This window comes from Chiloscyllium punctatum, chromosome 52 (assembly GCF_047496795.1).
Source record: "Chiloscyllium punctatum isolate Juve2018m chromosome 52, sChiPun1.3, whole genome shotgun sequence".
NCBI classification, from domain to species: domain Eukaryota; kingdom Metazoa; phylum Chordata; class Chondrichthyes; order Orectolobiformes; family Hemiscylliidae; genus Chiloscyllium; species Chiloscyllium punctatum.
The window spans coordinates 1,123,410-1,142,211 of record NC_092790.1 but is presented as its reverse complement, the minus strand read 5'-3'; the positions used below and the strand labels follow the sequence as shown (position 1 = coordinate 1,142,211).

The 18,802-nt window shown below is 43.8% G+C and overlaps 1 long non-coding RNA gene and 1 other non-coding gene across 2 annotated transcripts in view; both read left to right on the top strand.

Moving 5' to 3' along the window:
- LOC140470889 (uncharacterized) overlaps nucleotides 1-18,802 on the top strand; it is a 1,100,083-nt gene that overhangs the window by 897,839 nt on the left and 183,442 nt on the right. The gene's annotated exons all lie outside the window — the stretch shown is intronic.
- On the top strand, nucleotides 8,375-8,456 carry trnas-uga (transfer RNA serine (anticodon UGA)). Its single transcript has one exon. It is a non-coding gene; the product is annotated as a tRNA-Ser (tRNA).

The window sequence follows — 18,802 nt, the reverse complement described above, 5'->3', positions numbered from 1 at the left end:
AGACGACACTCCGACTTCGTGGTCACTCGTATTGGTTCACAACCTCGTATATGCCCCACATCATGTTTGCCTTTTACCCATAATTCAGTAGGGACCGTTATTAATCTTGGGGCTGAGAAGTTTATCTTAGGGAAACGCCAGGCCAGCCTTCTAGGCTCTTCAGGGCTAGAGGGGGTTACCTCGACTGTTCTATTGCCTGAGTTAGACAAATTAATTTCTTCCTATATGTCGCACATCTGCATTGAACCACATAACCACATCGTCGCAGAACACCCAAAATTTCGTTTTTTATGCCTTTAGTACCCATGGCCCCAAATCTTGCCACCAGTCACTGGACACCTTCGCTAGTGACGCGCGAGGAGCATAGCCTTCCACATCAAAAATATAGAGCTTACTTGCCGTCGCAGGTACTTTACATAAGTTCACACTGACTGCACATCGGTTATCTCTTCAATAAAATTTGCACAATAACAACTGACCTGGTTTAACCAATCTCCTGAACCAATACTTCTTTTATGGTTCCTCAGGGCTATCGTGGTGTATGTGTGCTGTGCAGTGCAGCATATTCCCCCAAAAACAAATCGGTGTTAATAGGGTTAACATGGTTTCTTGCTTCCAGGCCGAGTGAATTGCTCACTGAACTCATTGCTCTCTGGCTTACTCGCCGCACATAGACATACACCAGGGGTGGTGGGTTGTATTTTACAGTTTATACTTGTGAATTCTCCCTTTGAATTACCTGCAAGCCCGTCGGAGTACTGAGCAAATACAACCCCAGTCTCACTATGAGATCCCGAGCCATCAAATGTAAAGGACAGAATTCCGCTAACAAAATTGAGAATTAGAATGGATACACATTTCTTATTTCACACAATATGGGTGCGGTAAAACTCTCTCATATCACGACGCCTGATGCCTCCGTTGAGTTCAGGAACATTCTACTCATCTTTATTGGTGTCAACTCTCTGAACTGTCTTGATTTGAGGAGTCAATATGCTGGCAATGTATCTACCAAAAAGGTAACTGGTGTCCCTTCCACATATAACATCGAGGTAGGCATCGACATATACGCATCATTGTTATATTGAACATATTGTCCACACTTCACAATCTCAATGTTCAATATAGAGTTGGGATACATCTCAGTGCCCGTTATTTTAGTAGAAGTGATAGCATTAGGGATTCTTCGTTGCCAAGTATAAAGGAAAGAGGTTAACCTGTACCTTGTGGCCTGCCCACCACAACCTCAGTCGTCCCCTGTCAGTCATCATGCTGTCCAGCCTCCAGGAGCGATTGAGGCTGTCTGTGCGGGCACTGTCTTGACCAGTGGTCCATTGCTCCGCAAACAAAGCACCAGCCAGATCTATCTGTGCAAAAGCACTTCCACGATCCCGTCCTCTTTTGCGAACTCCACATGTGCCTCTCTCTTTTCCCGCAGTTCCTCCTTCCAATGGCTGAACGACCATTTGCATCATAATAAGCTGAGGTTCATGTGATTGCTGTTCTATCTTTAATTCCCGGTTATGGTTCTCTTGAGCCAGTAGTTTTTCAGCATGTATCACGTATTGTTCTATCAAATTCAACTTTCCCGTGTCCCAGGTAATACACGTATATTATTACCTATTTTGTTGTTTTGTACTTCATTCCATTGATGAAGCTGCTCCTCAGGTGTGTCTCATACGATGTGATCTCTGCCGTCGTTATGTCCTTGGGTGGTATCAGTCCACAATAGACGTTATAGACTTTCGTGAGGCGCTAAAGGTACTGGGACATTGTCTCGACTTCTTTAGGGATTCTTGCTTCAATTGATTGTGGGTACGATACGCTATTGGTGATTCAGCAGACCCTGAGGCAGCGACCGTTGACTTGGAATCTTCGTGAAGTGGATCTCGTAGGGGGGCTGTAGCTCTTCGAGGGCACCCATTAAGGTTAGGATCTGATGCAGTCTTAAGACACTGTCCAGCTTCATTAGGTTGTTTTCCGTGTGTCTGTGCATGTGCACTGGTGTTTGTACGTGTACTTGATCTATCTTTATTTCGAGATTTTCTTTCCCTGAAATCAGGCTAAGCTTTCAACATGTGATAAGCACTCCAATTCACAGGTTCTATTTTACCCTTCCGTTTCTCCTTCTTTCTCTCCTCCAATGGTGACCTCAGCATTTGCAACTGAATATTACTAAAACTTCCTTCCTCCAGAAAAACACATTCCTTGATTTACATTTTTAACTGTTTTTCAGAAACTGGGCCATAATTATTCAGCATACATTCTATTTTTTCTTGACCATTCCGAGTTGTCTGTCGACCCTCTTTTTGTTTGCGCTTGCTGGAGCCGATTTTCATGGATATTGGAAAAGTGTTCACCTCTCTCTGTCTGTCTCTCCATCTGTCTATCTGTCTATCTCTCTCTCTCGCTCTCTCTCTCACACGATACCATAATCTTCTCTTTGCCAATATAACTTGCTTTTAACTCCGGAGGTCCCCTCTCATTGGGCGTGACCGCCTCATTGCCTTGGTTTTCATAAACCAAGAACCCACGTAACCGGTACAGCTTTGGTGACCTCAACGCTGCCCATGGTGGCTCCAAGTCTCAAACCACCGTCAATCTTGCTGTCTCTTAAACTCTCTAGAGTTGAGTTTTACTCGAATACCGCACGTGAGTTCACTGGTCCCTCTTCCTGGTTCGTCTATTCTCTTCAAACGAGTCTCTATGTCGGATTTAGCCACAACTCATACCCTGACCCTATTCGATTTGGAACGCGACTCTGGGGCGATCCACTTATCCCCAGTACTCTCACTCAAAGGGGCCAATTCAGCGCTCGAAACAAAGTGAAAGACCTTCAAGGCAGTGGCGCATACACCTCCTGGGAATCTTCAAAATCTTACCCAGTTGCAGGGTCCCAGGCGAGCTCCCGAGTTTACTGACGTGGAATTTCAATCGACACGACGCAAATGCTACCAAGAGGAAAGAAAAAGTTTATTTTTGAAATTTTCAGAATGGACCCGACACATTTGCAAGACGCCTCATAAAATGGACGCCTGACGGTTTTCACATATTCCCTTTATACTATATATCATCTTGCCTCATCACACCTCAAGCCAGGAACCTGGATCAGTCGAGTTCCTTTCCACACATGGAGTTGCTTTTTCTAATTCATTGACTGCTGATATGATAGATTATTGGCCTTGAGAATCAGCTGAAAATTAGGTTGAACTTTACATTTTTTCTGTCTTTTTGCGAAGTTAGGTCCATACTTCTTTGTTTCAACCATGCTTTCACAGATTTCACCAAAAATGATAATTTTCCATTACAGGGGATCAGGCTGACAGTGACTCAATAAGTGTGATGGAGTGAGGATGATAGTGACACAATGAGGGTGAGGTGTCAGCGTGGTAGTGACGCAGACTGTGTGAGTGGATCAGGCCGATAGTAACGCAGCGCAGGGGGTCAGAGTGATAGTGCTGCAGTAAGTCTGAGGGATCAGATCAATAGTGATGCAGTAAGTGTGAGGTGGTCAGGGTGATAGTGAAGCACTTCATGTGAGGGGTCACTGTGACAGTGACGCAGTAAGAGTGAGTGGTCAGGCTGATAGTGACGCAGTAATTGGAAGGACATCAGGCTGATAGTGATGTACTAAGTGTTACTGTGTCAGGCTCGTCCTGACGCATAAAGTGGGAGGGGACAGGGTGATAGTGACGTAGTAAGTGTGATGGGGTCGGGCAGAGACTGACGCAGTGAGTGTGAGACAGTCAGGGTGATAGTGAGGGAGGAAGTGTGTGCGTTCAGGCTGGTAGTGACACAGTAAGTTGAGGGTGTCAGGCTGATAGTGGCCAATAAAAGTGAGGTGTTAGGGGAATAGTGACGCAGTAAGTGTGAGGTGTCAGGCTGTTAGTGATGCGGTAAGTGTGAGGGGTCAGTCTGATAGTGAAGCATTAAGTTTGACCGGGTCAGGCTGACAGAGACGCAGCAAGTGTGGTGGGGTCAGGCTGATAATGTCACAGTATGTGTGAGGGGTCAGGCTGATACTGATGAAGTAAGTGTCGGTGAGTCAGAGTGATCCTAATGCAGGAAGTGAGAGGAGACAAGGTGATAGTGACGCAATGAGTGTGAGGGGGTCAGCGTGATGGTGACAGAGTAAGTGTGAGTGTTCAGGCTGATATTGATGCAGTATGTTCAGGGCGTCAGGCTAAAACTGGCCAGTAAGTGTTAACTGACAGGGTGATAGTGATGCAGGAAATGTGAGGAGTCAGACTGATAGACACGGTGAAATTGTGAGGGGTCAGGCTGATAGTGATGCGGAAAGTGTGTTGGGAGCAGAGTGATAGGAACGCAATAAGTGTGAGCGGCTTTGGATGATAGTGACAGGTCAGTATGAGGGGGAGGATGGTAGTGATCCAGTGAGTGTGAGGTGTCAGGATGACAGTGAAGCAGACTGTGTGAATGTGTCATTGTGATAGTGACATGGCAAGTGTGATGGGGTCAGGGTGACAGTGACGCAGATGCTTTCAGGGGGTCAGGTTGTAGTGATGCAGTAATTGTGAGAGGTCAGGGTGATAGTGATGCAGTGAGTGTGAGATGTCAGTGTGATAGTGACGCAGAACATTTGAGGGGCTAGGCTTATAGTGACGCAGTATGGGCAAGGGGTCAGGGTGACATTGATGAAGATGCACTCACAGGTCCAGGTTGTAATAAAGCTGTATGTGTGAGTGTCTCAGGCTGATAGTGAGGAAGTAAATGCGAGGAGGTAAGGCGGTTAGGGATGTAGTAAGTGTGCAGGGGTAGTGCTAGAAGTGACGCAGTAAATGTGAGTGTTGAAGCTGATAGTGATGCATTAAGTTTGAGGGGATCAGGCTGATCTTGACGCAGTAACTGTGACGTTGTCAGGATGATAGTTACGCTGTAAGTGTATGGCGGCACAATGATCTTGACGCAGTAAGAGTGGGGAGTCAGGGTGATAGTGACACAGTAAGCATGAGTGGGTAAGCCTGATCGTGATGCAGTATATGTGAGGGAGTCAGCCTTGTGGTGGCGCAGTATGTGTGAAATGGTCAGGCTGATATTGATGCAGTTAGTGTGTTGGGGTCAAAGTGATAGTGACACAACAGGTGTAAGCGGCTCAGGATGATAGTGACGCAGTGGATGTGAGATACCAGAGTGATAGTGACGCAGTAAGTGTAAGGGGTCAGGATGACAGTGACACTAAGTGTACGGCCCTCAGTGTGATAGTGCCACAGCAAGTGTGGGGTGTTAGGGTGTAAATGACGTCGTAAGTGAGAGAGGGGCCTTGCGATTGTGAAGCAGTAAGTGTGAGGGAGTCAGGCTGATAGTGACACAGTCAATGTGATGGGGCAGTGTTTTAGTGACAAGATAAGTGTGAGGCGTCAGTCTGATACTGACACAATAAATGTGATGGAGTAAGGCGGATAGTGACACAGTAAGTGTGAGGGGTCAGCCTGATAGTGATACAATAAGTGTAAGGATTCAGGGTGATAGTAACATGGGAAGTGTGAGGGCGTGACTGAAAGTGACGCAATAAGTGTGTGGCGGTTAGGCTGATGGGGACGCAATAAAAATAAGGCCGGCAAGGTGAAAATGGCAAAGACTGTGTGAGTGGGTCAGGGTGATAGTGACGCAGTAAATGTGAGGAGGTCAGGGTGAGAGTGACGCAGTAAATGAGAGAGGATCAGAGTGAGTGTGACGCAGTAAGTCTGAGGGGTATGACTGATATTGGCGCAGTAAGTATGAAGGGGTCAGGCTGAGAGTGACACAGTCAGTGTGAGGGGGAGAGTTTTAGTCATATCGTAAGTGCGAGGCATCAGTCTGAAACTGATACAAAATGTGTGAGTGGGTCAGGGTGATATTGACGCAGTACGTCTGAGGGGTCAGGCTGATAGTGACGGAATCAGTGAGATGGGGCAGAGTTTTAGTAATAGGGTAAGCGTGAGGCGTCAGTCTGATGCTGACACAAAAAGTGTGATGGAATCAGGCTGATAGTGACGCAGTAGGTTTTAGGAATGAGGGTGACATTAACATAGGAAGTGCGAGGGCGTCACTGATAGTGACGCAACATGTGTGTGGTTGTCAGGCTGATAGTCACGCAGTAAAAATGAGGATGTCAAGGTGAAACTGCTGCAGTAAGTGTGAGGATGGCAGATGGACAGGGATGCAGTAAGTGTGAGGGGTTCACGCTGATATTGAGGCATGCAAGTGTGAGGGGCCAGGTTGATAGTGACGCTGTGTGCTGGAGGGTCCGGCTGATAATGACGCAGAAAATGTGAGTGTCTCAGTGTGACAGTCATGCATTACGTGTGTGAGGGCCAGGGTGATAATGACAGAGAAAGTGTGAGGGGGTCAGGTTGATAGTGATGCTGTAATTGTGAGCTTGATCAGCGTGATGGTGAGGGGCTCAGGCTAATAGCGACACAGCAATTGTGAGGGGGTCAGGGTAGTAGTGACGCAAAACGTGTGAACGGGTCAGGCTAATAGTGATGCAGTACATGTGAGGTGTCAGGCTGATAGTGACGCAGTAAAGGTGAGAGTGTTGGCGTGCTAATGATGCAGTAAGTGTGAGCCGCTCAGGATGATAGTGACACACTAAGTGTAAGGAGTCAGGATAATAGTAACATAGGAAGTGTAAGGACGTGACTGATCGTGACAAAGTAAGTGTTTGGCAGTCAGGCTGATAGTGACCCAGTCAAAATGAGGGTCTCGAAGTGAAAGTGGCGCAGTAAATGTGAGGGCACCAGATGGATAGTGATGCAGTAAGTTTGAGGGGTTCACGCTGAAATTAAGGTGGTAAGTGTGAGGGGTCAGGTCCATAGTGATGCAGTTATTATTGGCGGGTCAGGCTGATAGTGATGCATTCAAAGACCAAATATCCAAGGCTCACTGTAGTGGTGAATAGCGAGACTTCTCAAGGCTAAGATAAAAATCAATAGTTCTCATCCTGGTCATAAATCACAATGCTTCATTTTAAAATTGTCCTCTCCTGCTTTGAGATTCACCAATGAGGGAACAAAATTTAATTGCACCACCCTGTTTATCTCTTCAAATATTTTGCAACTCTCAATGAGATTACCTCCCATTGTGTTGAAACTGTTAAAAAAGACCGGATTTGCCCAATTTCAATTCACAGGACTAATGTTCATCCATGATATCAAGGCTAATCACCATTCGTGGTATTCCTCATATGGCATTAGTATCTTTCCTAAATTAAGGATTGTAATTCCTCATACTGTAGTCCAAGTGCGGTCGAACTGAGCCAATACATTGGAAATAATGCTTCGTTCTTGTGCCCTGAAATCCTTCTGCAGCTTTCACAACAGACTTCTACAACTGCTACTAGACTTCAATGACTTATTAAAAACTTCTCCAAGATGGAATTCTAAAAATCAGTACATCAGACTTTCTTCTTCAAATCTTCGACAAATAATCTCCACACATTTCCCTCCTGACAAGTATGATAAAGTCAAATCGTTGCTATTTATCAAATCATGAGGGACATGGATAGGTTGACTCGTGTTTTTCTGCTGGTGAGGAAGTCAAAACTTAGAAAACATCGGTTTAAAATTAGTGGGTAAGGATTTAAAAGGGACGTCAGGGGCAACTTTTTCAGTCGTGTTCAGAATGAGCTGACAGAGAAATTGTTGGAGACTGGTACAACTGTAACATTTAATACCATCTGGATGGATATATGAGTAACAAGGTTTAGAGGGATGTAGGCCAAAAGTTGGCAAATGGGACCTACTAATTTAGGATAACTGTCCTCAATGGTCAAGTTGGAAAGAAGGGCCACTTTCCGTGTTGTATTGTTCAAGGACTTGATGACACTAGAACAACCGCAAAAACTTTGCAAATAATTCCGTCAAGACGATTTCAAGTTCCGAATCTTCGGTCAATCGTCCTCTCTTGTGCTCACAAGTTCATTACCTGAAGTCAGAACTTACGGTTTAGTTGCTGGATCCATTCCTGTAAATTGGTTCTGCATTCTTTCTAATTCCGTTTTTTTTAACGAATGTAGCTAGTGTTTATGGACTTAGCATCAACATTTCTAATACCATATTTTGATGAATATTAAAACACAACTTTAGCACCAGATGATGAGCAATTGAGTCAAAATCGATCGGACAGTGAGACAATGATCCTTTCTTCGTGTGGTGTACATCCGTGACTCTATAATTCAACGAAGAATCATTCCCCTCAGCTGTGTCAGGATCTAGTTTGCGGTGAAAGCCTGTCAATCTGCTAAGGTAACGTTCGTCTGGGTCTCTGCAAAGGATTTGGCGAAATCTTTGGGTCTTGACAATTTGTTCTTCAAACAAAGTACATATTTCATGAATTAAGTTCTTTTACTATGAAAATTGGCCACTTTTATGCGGCTGTGATGGACGAGAGGTTAAGGCGTTGGATTTGAAATCCAATGGGGTCTCCCTGCGCAGGTTCGAATCCCGCTCACAGCGTTGAATCGTTTAAAAGTCATTAATTCCTTTGCAGAATTTGGATTTCGTGGAGCTTGAGCTTTGCATTCAATCGAAAGTAAATTTTTAACTGTGAAGAATCCGAAGTAATTTCAAGACGTCTAATTGAATAAATTATATGTCGAGACACAAAAAGTAACCAACCTCCAACACGAATCAGTTTCAAAACATTTGTCGAACTATCGTGAAATTTGGATGTTCGGGGGGGGGGGGGTGGGGGGTGGATTTAAGCAAAACAAGAAGCAATGCAATACATTTACCTGCAGGTGATGAGTTTTTTTTAGGATCAGTTGAAAGTCAAGCTGAGAAAGTTCAACCTAATTTACAACTGACTCTCAAGGCCAATAATCTATTATATCAGCAGTCAATGAATTGGAAAAAGCAACTCCATGTGTGGAAAGGAACTCGACTGATCCAGGTTCCTGGCTTGAGGTGTGATAAGGCAAGGCGATATCAGCGGAGTAGAATTTTCTGGAAATATTAGAAATGGAATGTTAACGGTCTTCTGCTGACCACATTCGTAAGAAACTGTACATTAAGAACTGAATTTGAAAATTAGCAATGAAAATCAGACTTAGCCCTCTGCTTGTGGATTAGCATTGTTCAGAACAATAGGTTGTTGTTGAGGCTACAATTGACCAAAATAATCGATGGGGATCTTATCCACGACCTTCGTTGGAGCAGTTGGTGTGGAGAGCTCAACATGAACAACCAAATACCAATTATTCATCTTGGCTATCTGAATTGCTTAGTTAAACATACTCCCAGTTTAATGTAAAAAACCTTTGCTCTCAGAGCTAGATGTTTTCATGTCAGCATGTTCCGATCTGAGAAGATACTCCATGGAGTAGATGTGACTTAAATTTTGACTCTAATGTCAGAGATGTTGACACATTTCTGCCCCAAAACAGCACTACCATTGGTATCAAATCAAACTGAACAAAGAACTAGTTCACTTAGACATTTCCTGTCTGCAGACTCTGCCAATGGACCGTTCAGGCCCGATGTAGGAATAGGGCTTTGTGACATCTGTTCGCAAGTGGATCACTTCATTCTTGCTCACGATCCATAAACCGTAATTCATTTTGAACTTCTTAGCCATCAGCATGATAAATGTTACATAATGCATAGGTTTGCTTCTCGAAAGAAAGAGCGAAATCTTATTCAATGCAGACGCAAATTCAAGTTGTCCCTGGTCGACCAGAAGACAGATATCGCGAAACAAAGTGAATACAGAAAACAATCAATGTTTTCTGGGAGTCAAAAAGATGTACTGCAAGAACGGAAACATATATTTGGAACTAAAGTCACATACCACTTTCAGACTAAATTTTCTTGAACCGTTATCTTAATTTGACCTTCATGTCCACCATTGCTGCAAAAATTATCTTAACAACTCAGAACTTTGTGTTGTTTGATATTGTCTCCTTCATGTTTCTATTGATATTGAAACTAAAAAAACGGGCAATAGTAATGCACCCTATTTCACTTGCAAAGATCAGAAGAAGATCAATTTTTAAGATAACAGAAATAAAGCTACGTCTGTCTTTCGAGAGAAAACACAGTTACCATTTCGACTCCAAGAAGTCTTCTTCAGAAGTCTGCGCAATGAACTCGAAATAGTAGACCGAAAATCAAAAAAAAGGAGCCATAATGCCGCGAATACACCACCCGCAAACGCAGCAAGTCCAACTCGAATATGCTGTATTACTACTCTCAACATCAGTGGAGAATGGAACAAAGCTCATTCTGCAGTTGTCAACCTGTTATGACGTAGTTTGTAAAGTCAGAAATATGATGAGGTAAAAAGCGGGATGAAAGCGGGATATCAGAAGCCTGAAAAAAGCAAGTGCGTGCTTTGCTTTGAAGAAGGTTGGCAGTGATGAAAATGGAGATTAACTCCAGTGAGGGGGGGCTTCATTAATCCTCAGAATCGTTACAACACACAGGGACGCAATTCTTTTTGCTGGGTTTCTGTTCTGCCATTTTATAATCACGACTGCTGTCGGGTTTGGTTTCCATTCCAGGCTTAGGTGACTGCCTGATGGAAGTTTGCACATTCGCCCAATTTCTGTGTGGTAGCTCTGGTTTGCTGCCACATTCTAAACATTTGCAGGTTATTTGGATTCGCCATTGAACGCACACGGTTACAGAGACAGGGATGTGGAGAGTGTCTGGATAGGACGTACTTCAGAGGAGTTTTGTGAATTGAAATAGACAGAGTTGGGTTAGTCTGCTGTTTCCTGGGTGAGCTACATGGACAGAGAGGGGTCAGGGTATTCTTGACAGAGTTGGATTAGTTGCTCTTACCTGTGTCAGTCACGCAGATGCAGTAGGGTCAGTCTGCCCTTCCCTGGGCGAATTTCTTTCATAGAGTGGTGATAGTCTGCTCTTCCCTGCCTGAGTGAAACAGAAAGAGCGGGGTCAGTATTCTCTTCCCTCGATAATTTATGTTGACAGTCTGGCTTCTGTCTGCTCGTCTCTGGCGAGTTACTTTGGTAAAGTGGGGTTAGTGTTCATTCATTGGGTGAGTGCCATAGACAGAATGGGATCAGTCTGCTCTTCCCTGAGTGAATTACATTTATAGAGTGGGGTCAGACCTCTCTTCAGTGAATGACTTATATTGACCGTGTGGGATCAGTCTGCTGAGTTACACTGAGATTGTGGGGTCAGTCTGCCCTTCCATCGGTGAGTAACACTGACTGAGTGGCGTCAGTTTGCTCTTCCCTCAGTGAGTTACATTGACAGAGTGGCATCCGTCTACTCTTTCCTGTGCGAGTTACATGGACAGAGTGGCGTCAGTCTGCTTTTCACGGAGTGAGTTATTTGGACTGTGTGGGATCAATCTGCTCTTCCCTGGGTGAGTTGCATTGACAGAGTGGCGTCAGTCTGCAATTTCCTAGTTGTGTTAAAGTGATCGTGTGAGGTCAGAGTGCTCTTCACTGGTTGAGTCACATTGACAGATTGGGCTTCATCTGCTCTTCCCTGGGAGAGTCATATTAACAGAATGGGGTCAGTCTGCTCCTTTCGAAGTGAGTAATATCACAGAGTGCACACAGTCTGCTCTTCCCTGGGTGAGCTACGTTAAGAGAGTGGTGTCAGTCTGCTCCTCCACGGGCGTGTTACTTTCTCAGAATCGTGAGAGTCTGCTCTTCTCTGTCTGAGTTTAACAGCAAGGATGGTTTCATTACTGTCTTCGCTGGATGATTCATATAGGCAGAATGGAATAAGTCTTCTCTTCTCTGAATGAGTTACTTTGACAGAGTGGGGTCAGGCTCGTCTCCCTGCTTGTGTTTCATTGACAGAATCTGATCAGTATGCTCTTCCCTGGATGAGTGACAGAGACAGAATGGGTACAGCCTGCTCTTGTCTGAGTGGTGTCAGTCTGCCATTTGCTGGATGAGTTACATATGAAGTGTTGGGTCAGTCTGCTCTTCCCTGGATGACTAACATTGACAGATTGGCTTCAGTCTACTCTTCCCTGGGTGAGTTACATTAACAGAGTCCGGTCAGGTCAGAACTTCCTCGTTGAGTTACATTGATCGTGTGATGTCAGACTTCTATCCCCTGGCTTAGTTACATTGAGAGAGTGGGGTCCATCTGCTCTTCCCTGGGTGAGTTACGTTAGCAGTTTGGGGTCGGTTTGCTTACGCAATCCAGGAACTCCATCTCTCGCGGTTTCTTGTCAGTACCTCCATACTAAGGATTTGAGGAGTTAACAAAAGTAACTCATCCCCTACATCTTTGGCATAATTAGGGATGGGCAGTGAATCTTATCTCATTGAAAGACAACTATGTCCCAGAAATGCAGTTTTAATAATTGCATGTTCTAATTCGACACTGCAAGCGGTCGGGAATAACTTGAGGAGAGGTGCAGGGTAGAATAATTAAAGTCAAATGCACTGATGCCTAGGAGACATGACACAAGATGTTAGTGTGGAGCTGATGGTGTAAGGCTCAGTGTCAGTGCTATTGGTTCAGCATTTATTGCTCACTGTTCGCAATGACTCACACACCATTGCTGTCAATTCACAACAATGAGCCTGTTCATCTTGGTTTGAAAATCCCTGCGTGTGTATTAACGTGGTTAATGGGACGCGAGAGGAGATGAGCACATCCTCTTTATTCTGTCAGTTTAAACAGACGAAAATATCTGTTGGATGCCAATGCAAGAGGATACTGTCTTTTTCTGTGCCTTTTTAGTGGGGCATGCTCAGCATTGAAACGTCTGTTTTTGCACAAGTAGAGTTTGATTGCCATTCATTCTGAGCAACATTAATACAGAAAACGCGTTTTCGAATTCCTGTGATCAAGTGGTTCAGGCATTGCACATATGGACGAGAAATCTGGCTTTTAACGTGGCGCCATGGCTTAGCTGGTGAAAGCAGCTCCCATCACACTGGTGCCTGCTCATTCTATTGAAAGCTCGTTGTTTCTCGCAAGTATTGTGTTGCTGATCGAGAAACTCAGTGTCCTGTTTGAATTGCTGTGCATTCTGATTTCGCGTTCCGGATTCATTTTCCTGGTTTAAATCCAGTCGTGTAGGTTGCTCTTTTTAACTATTATTTTAACCTGGAGATTCTTCCCGCAGTTCCACAAGCACTTCTGCTTCTCATCCTTTTATTCTCATTCCTTCATTTCCAGTTTTGTGGAAATTAAGTGGTGAGGCTGGAGACACTGCAGCATTCCCGGGAAATGTTGTGGTAATGGCACTGACACCACGACATGATCACCCTCATTCTCTGCTGTCACCATTCATTCGTTGTACACCAACAGTAAATGCACCGTTGTTCTTCTTCAGCTATCATGTAATTACTTTCTTTTACTGATGGATAAGGAATACAACTATAACTTCGAAAGGGTTTTTAGATTTTGAGGAAGAAATGTCTCCTTGCCTCAGGTCGAAGTGACAGACGCATTATCCAGAGAATGTGAGATTACTTCGACCGACTCCAGCCAGGCGTCAGAAAGCCTCTCAGCAGTTCGAATCTCAACCTGTCTCTGAATGTCAGGCTTTTCAAGAGGAGAAATGGGAAATGAGGGATACGGACAGACAGAGAGCCGGAGAATGTGAAAAAGGCCCAGGAGGATACAGAGACACACATAGAAAAAACAAAGACCCATATTGAGGCAGACACTGAAAGAAACAATCCTCCATTCGGCGTGACTGCTAAATAACGGAACCTAATGGAAATGTAGCCATTAAAACATAGCCTTCCACCAGCTCAGGAAAATGAAAGTAGCATGACAGCTGATTAAGTCCTTTTAAGATTGTAAATTCGATGTTTGTAAGCTCAAGAGTGATTTTGATAAATATCCTGATTCGACAGGGAAGATTATCCTTTTCCCAAAAGTATAATCTAGAAATCTATAACTAACCTATTTCCTGTCCATCTTAAGAAAAAAACCTGTTTATCTCCACAGATGTTGCCAGGTGTACCGGGTTTCTCTATCAATTCTCGTTTTTAGTTCATATTTCCAAAACCTGTACCTTTTTGATTTTTGATAACCTGGCACAAAACCAAGCATTACCAGGTTCGCACCAGTGATAAGAAATACTGGTACCTCGATACATTTGCACAATAAAACATGCATTCCCTGTCCGAGAATAGAACCAACACTATTGCAGTTAGAGTTCCAAATCCTAACTACAAGATTACACGGAATGAAGAAGACACTCTTGCACTTATTCTCAATGAAATGGATTTTCCATTTCATTTCTGATCAGATTCACTGCAGATTGGTTTCTTCTCGCATTCAAGTTTTGCAGAATGGAAAATCCCATTTGGCCCATGGTGCAGTCTGGTTTAAAGACATTCATCTATTCTATTCCCAGTTTCCAGCTTTGATCCATAACCTTATGTGTTCTGATGTTTCCAGTGCAAATGGCAGTGAGGATCTCGCTTTGATCTTAGATGACACAACAATGGGATTGAAGTTTGACATAGTCACACTGTGTTATTACCCACTTCGTGTCTCCCACAGAAAGAGACACACAGACAGATTCCCCGAGAGGGGCAGAGTTCTCAGGATTTGACCAGCTCCTTGTGCTTCACTTCAGATGTCCGCTCCAACATGCAAGTTCAACATCCAAAAGGCAGCTTTTGGTTAAACCAAAGCCAGTTCTACAGAGAATGAGAGACGTTGATCTGAGCTAAAATTTGAATTGGACGAAAGAAACCGTAAATTCGAAAACCCAAACCCTTCCGTTCCTGACAGACAACAGGAATGGACTAGCTCGCTGCATCGTCGTGATTTTAAATGTGTACCGACAATCCCCTAATTCGACGTCAGGCGTGTTACCAATTCCATCACTGAACCAAACACCAGGTTCGGATGTGACAGTTTGTCTATAGGTAATGTAATCTTCCACATCAGGGAAACAGCATTCACAAGGTGAAAAATCAGCAAACATAATCACCGTCACTGTTTAACTTGGAATGCCCCACTCTGTGAAACATTTCCTTTCACTGTACTTTCATACTTGAAGTGTTTTACATTCCAGAGCCTGAACTAATTCAGCGAGAAACCACTGGTCATTTCGGGCCCGTCATCCGGAATGAGGCGAGTTGAACGTTGCCTTTCTTGCTGCCAACACATCAGCGCAGCTCAAAACGAGCTCGTGTTAGCATCAGTCTTTACGTAACTTGCTGCAATATATCTGCTGAACAACATCAGATTATCACAGCATTGCCTTCTTCACATTGAAACCAAGGGTAATAATATGAACCGACTTGGAAACTTGGAGAGAGAAACACTGCTGACGAAGACGAGTATGACGTGAGGAGCAGGCACTAGAGTTTGTACAGGTCCCAAAGGCTACTGCAGTATCAATGGACATCCCTGCATACGAGTCTGTGTTTGCATTACCCAGAACAGGCTTTCATTCCCAGTCAGGAAATGAAGATTTAATTCTCTTCTTGTGAATTATCCGAAGGAACACTAAATCCTGATTGCACCCAGAACACACACACGGATCCTGCCAGAACAATTCAGTGATCGATCAGCATCTGTCTGGAAGGACAATGGCAGCAAATATAAGTGAAAGCTATCACCGCAATTACCCCTCCAAGGTTTTCACGTTTCCCAGTCGAAAATATTTCGCTGCTTCTTCAATGTCACTACTTCTAAATCCTTGCCTCATGGCATCATGCCTCTACCCCGCTACTGAGGACATCCAGAGTTCTGCGGAGTAACTGAAAATCTCAATCTCTCGAGTAATTAGGGATTGACGGTGCATTCCATCACATTGAGCAATGACTTTGTCCCAGTAATACGTTTCCAAAAGCTGCAGTTTCTAAGGGAACACTTGCAAGCTGTCGGGAATAAATTGTGATTCGGAGATGCCGGTATTGGACTGGGGTGTACCAAGTCAAAAATCACACAATACCAGGTTATAGTCCAACAGGTTTAATTGGAAGCACACTAGCTTTCGGAGCGATGCTCCTTCATTAGGTGTTTGTGGAGGGCTCGATCGTAACACAGAATTTATAGCAAAAATTTGCAGTGTGATGTAACTGAAATTGTACGTTGAAGAATTGATTGTCTGTTAAGCCTTTCATCTGTTGAAAGAAGTGAAAATATCACTGTATTCTATGTGTAAATCACAAAACCCTTTTTTAAAAAATTGCATTCTCGGGTTAGCTATTAACAATGGTAATAGCTAGACAATATGTTGAAGGTGTTAGCCCCTGTGTTCTCTGTCTATGACCTGATGTTTAGATTGATTCCAATCCAAAAAGTGAGATAACAGAGTTTTACATAATTTCATGCAGTTTTTGAGCTCAGAGTTCTACATGAATGTATGTAGTTTCTGACCAAAGTGCAATGTAACTCTGAAAGTACCAAAAAAATTCATCACACAAAATATATGTGTGCGTGTGGGTCTTTGTCTGTGTGTGTCTCCAGCGAAACCAAAAACTGACAACTAATGAACAGAAGCAGAACTGACAAAGAGATCATATTTTCAGACACACGGACTCATGAATGCTGTCTGTGAGGCAGAGCGAGTCGTCTGGGTCATGAGCTGCTCACACAAATTGCAGCGAGGCAACTCCAAATGGTGCTTTCAACGGACTGGCGCCTTAGAGCACCAATACTTCCAGGAAAGTGCCCAAGTAACATGAATCAGAACTGACTAATAATGAACCATGGAAAGTGAAGATTACCAATTACAGTCTCGATTAGATGAGGTTAACAATTGGGCTGATGTCTCCACCGGATCGAGAGGACCAATCACCAGCCTCTCTCATCAGGACAGAAATTAAGGAAATTAGGGAAAAGTAACCAAGTTTCATATCACAATTTCCCTCCTTTTCGCAACAACAAAAGAAAACTGCGAGCAGATTCAATGTAGAACCTAATTTCACATCAACAGGGAAATAAATATCTCCATTCACTTTCAGAGAAACTGTGAAAAATGCAAATTGTCTGGAATATGAAAGATTGGCGCAGCCTGTTTTTGAGTCACATATTATGCTGGTGGCCTTTCGAGCTGGAGGGGAAAGTGACAACTGTAGCAGAAGGGGAAACCAGCGTGGGCACTGACATGTTGGTTGTTTTCTGCTGTGCCACATCACTGCTGGGTTCGAAGAAATGACTGCTTTTTCTGTTCAACTTTAACACAGCCCATCCCTGCAAAACGTTGCCAGCTTAATCCATTAGCATACGTGGCCGCGCAGGGATACAAACACAAGCCTTCTTGAGGAGTGGAATCTGAAATCAGAGTCTAAGCTTGCTCAGCCACGCGAGCACACAGGCCAAAACCGGAAACCCAAGGTCATGTACCTGATTATACCCTGCAGCATACTCACAGCAACTGTACCAGTTCTGTGGAAAAAACCGATGGGAAGGAATTGCTCTATCTGAGTGGTCGTGCTTGTTGTTCTCATCAGCAAATCTGGCTTTGAATTTGCTAGCCCATATCTGCTGCCATGCTGAAACGGAATGAAATTCCGATTAGTCGCCGTGTGAAACTTTGTTCATTCTCTCTCCTCAGATAAAGTGATCACTGGAGATGATGAATTCTGCTCCTGCCAGAAACGCCGACTCTCCTGCTGCTCAGATGAACTGAAAAACTGGTTTAGCACTGGAATCCGAGAATGGCAGAACACGTAGCAAGAGTATTCGAAACCCAGAGCCAATAAGAGTTTCAACTTTCATTTTATTTCTCCATAATAGTGCATTACCCAGCAGAGCCATGAGCAACTGCCACCTGGCTGCAAGCTGAGTTAGAAACCTATGTGGGAATCAAGGACATGTGACTCATTTATTGTCGGTAAATCAAACAGTTCTCACTTTGAGGTGTGCAAAAATTAGTTCCTAGACATATTCAGGGAAGGTCAAAGGCGATCTGAGATGTCAAAGAGGTGGTCACTGTTCGTGATTGTGCTTTGTTCGATTGTGAAAAGGTTTCCCGCTTTAGTCACATTCACGTTTCTTGTTGATGACTGAATCAGACAAAAGGTGTTTCACTAGAGCTGCACGTGACTTGCATTCCTCTCCCTAGCTGTCATACTTTCCTGGAACTCTGTGAGAACAAGAAAACAAAATACATACTGTCATTCGGCAGCCTGTCTGTGATTTCCTCATTTTCAGTTACAACATGGCTTAGACTTCAGGCCACACGGTAATATTAGTAACAGTAAGAGAGCAAGAGTCGATAGTTCATCTGTGCCTGTCAATATTTTCATTGTGAATGAACTGTATCCGTGTCTGCTGCTTCGAAACTCGAATATGTGAACTGCTCCAAACTATGATTGAGGATTTCTGGTTTTGGTTGACACACGTTGAGAAACGCCAGACAGCGTTCAAATGAAGCTTTCAGAGCACATTTTCGGATGCATTTGACAGAGACTAACATCATGAATCCAGTGTATCCTGTGATCGAAGGAAATGAATGCTCTCCTTGTTTCAGATACGGGACACCTTTGCATGTAAAGTAAATGCGGTACTGTTGTTACAGAAAGGATCAGTAACCGGTAACTGTGTCCTTAAAGTGGACATGAATGAAAAAATAAAGAATACCATTTTGAAATATCCAGGAAATATTGGCTGAAAAGGCGCAGATAATTTTCCCTGCAGCGCCAAGACAGAGGAACATATGTAACTGCACTCTTAAACAGGATGGCCAGCAGTGATATAAACATCGCCACATATGAAGGACCACTGCGAATAGAAATTTGAAAATGAAATTCACGCAGCAGGTATTCAGAGTTATATTCTTTCCACCGCTACAGTCGTATTGGGTGAATAAATTCAAAACAAGGCTTGCTGATGAGTATGCAATAAAGCCCCATCGATCATGATATGAAAGACTGTCATCCGTA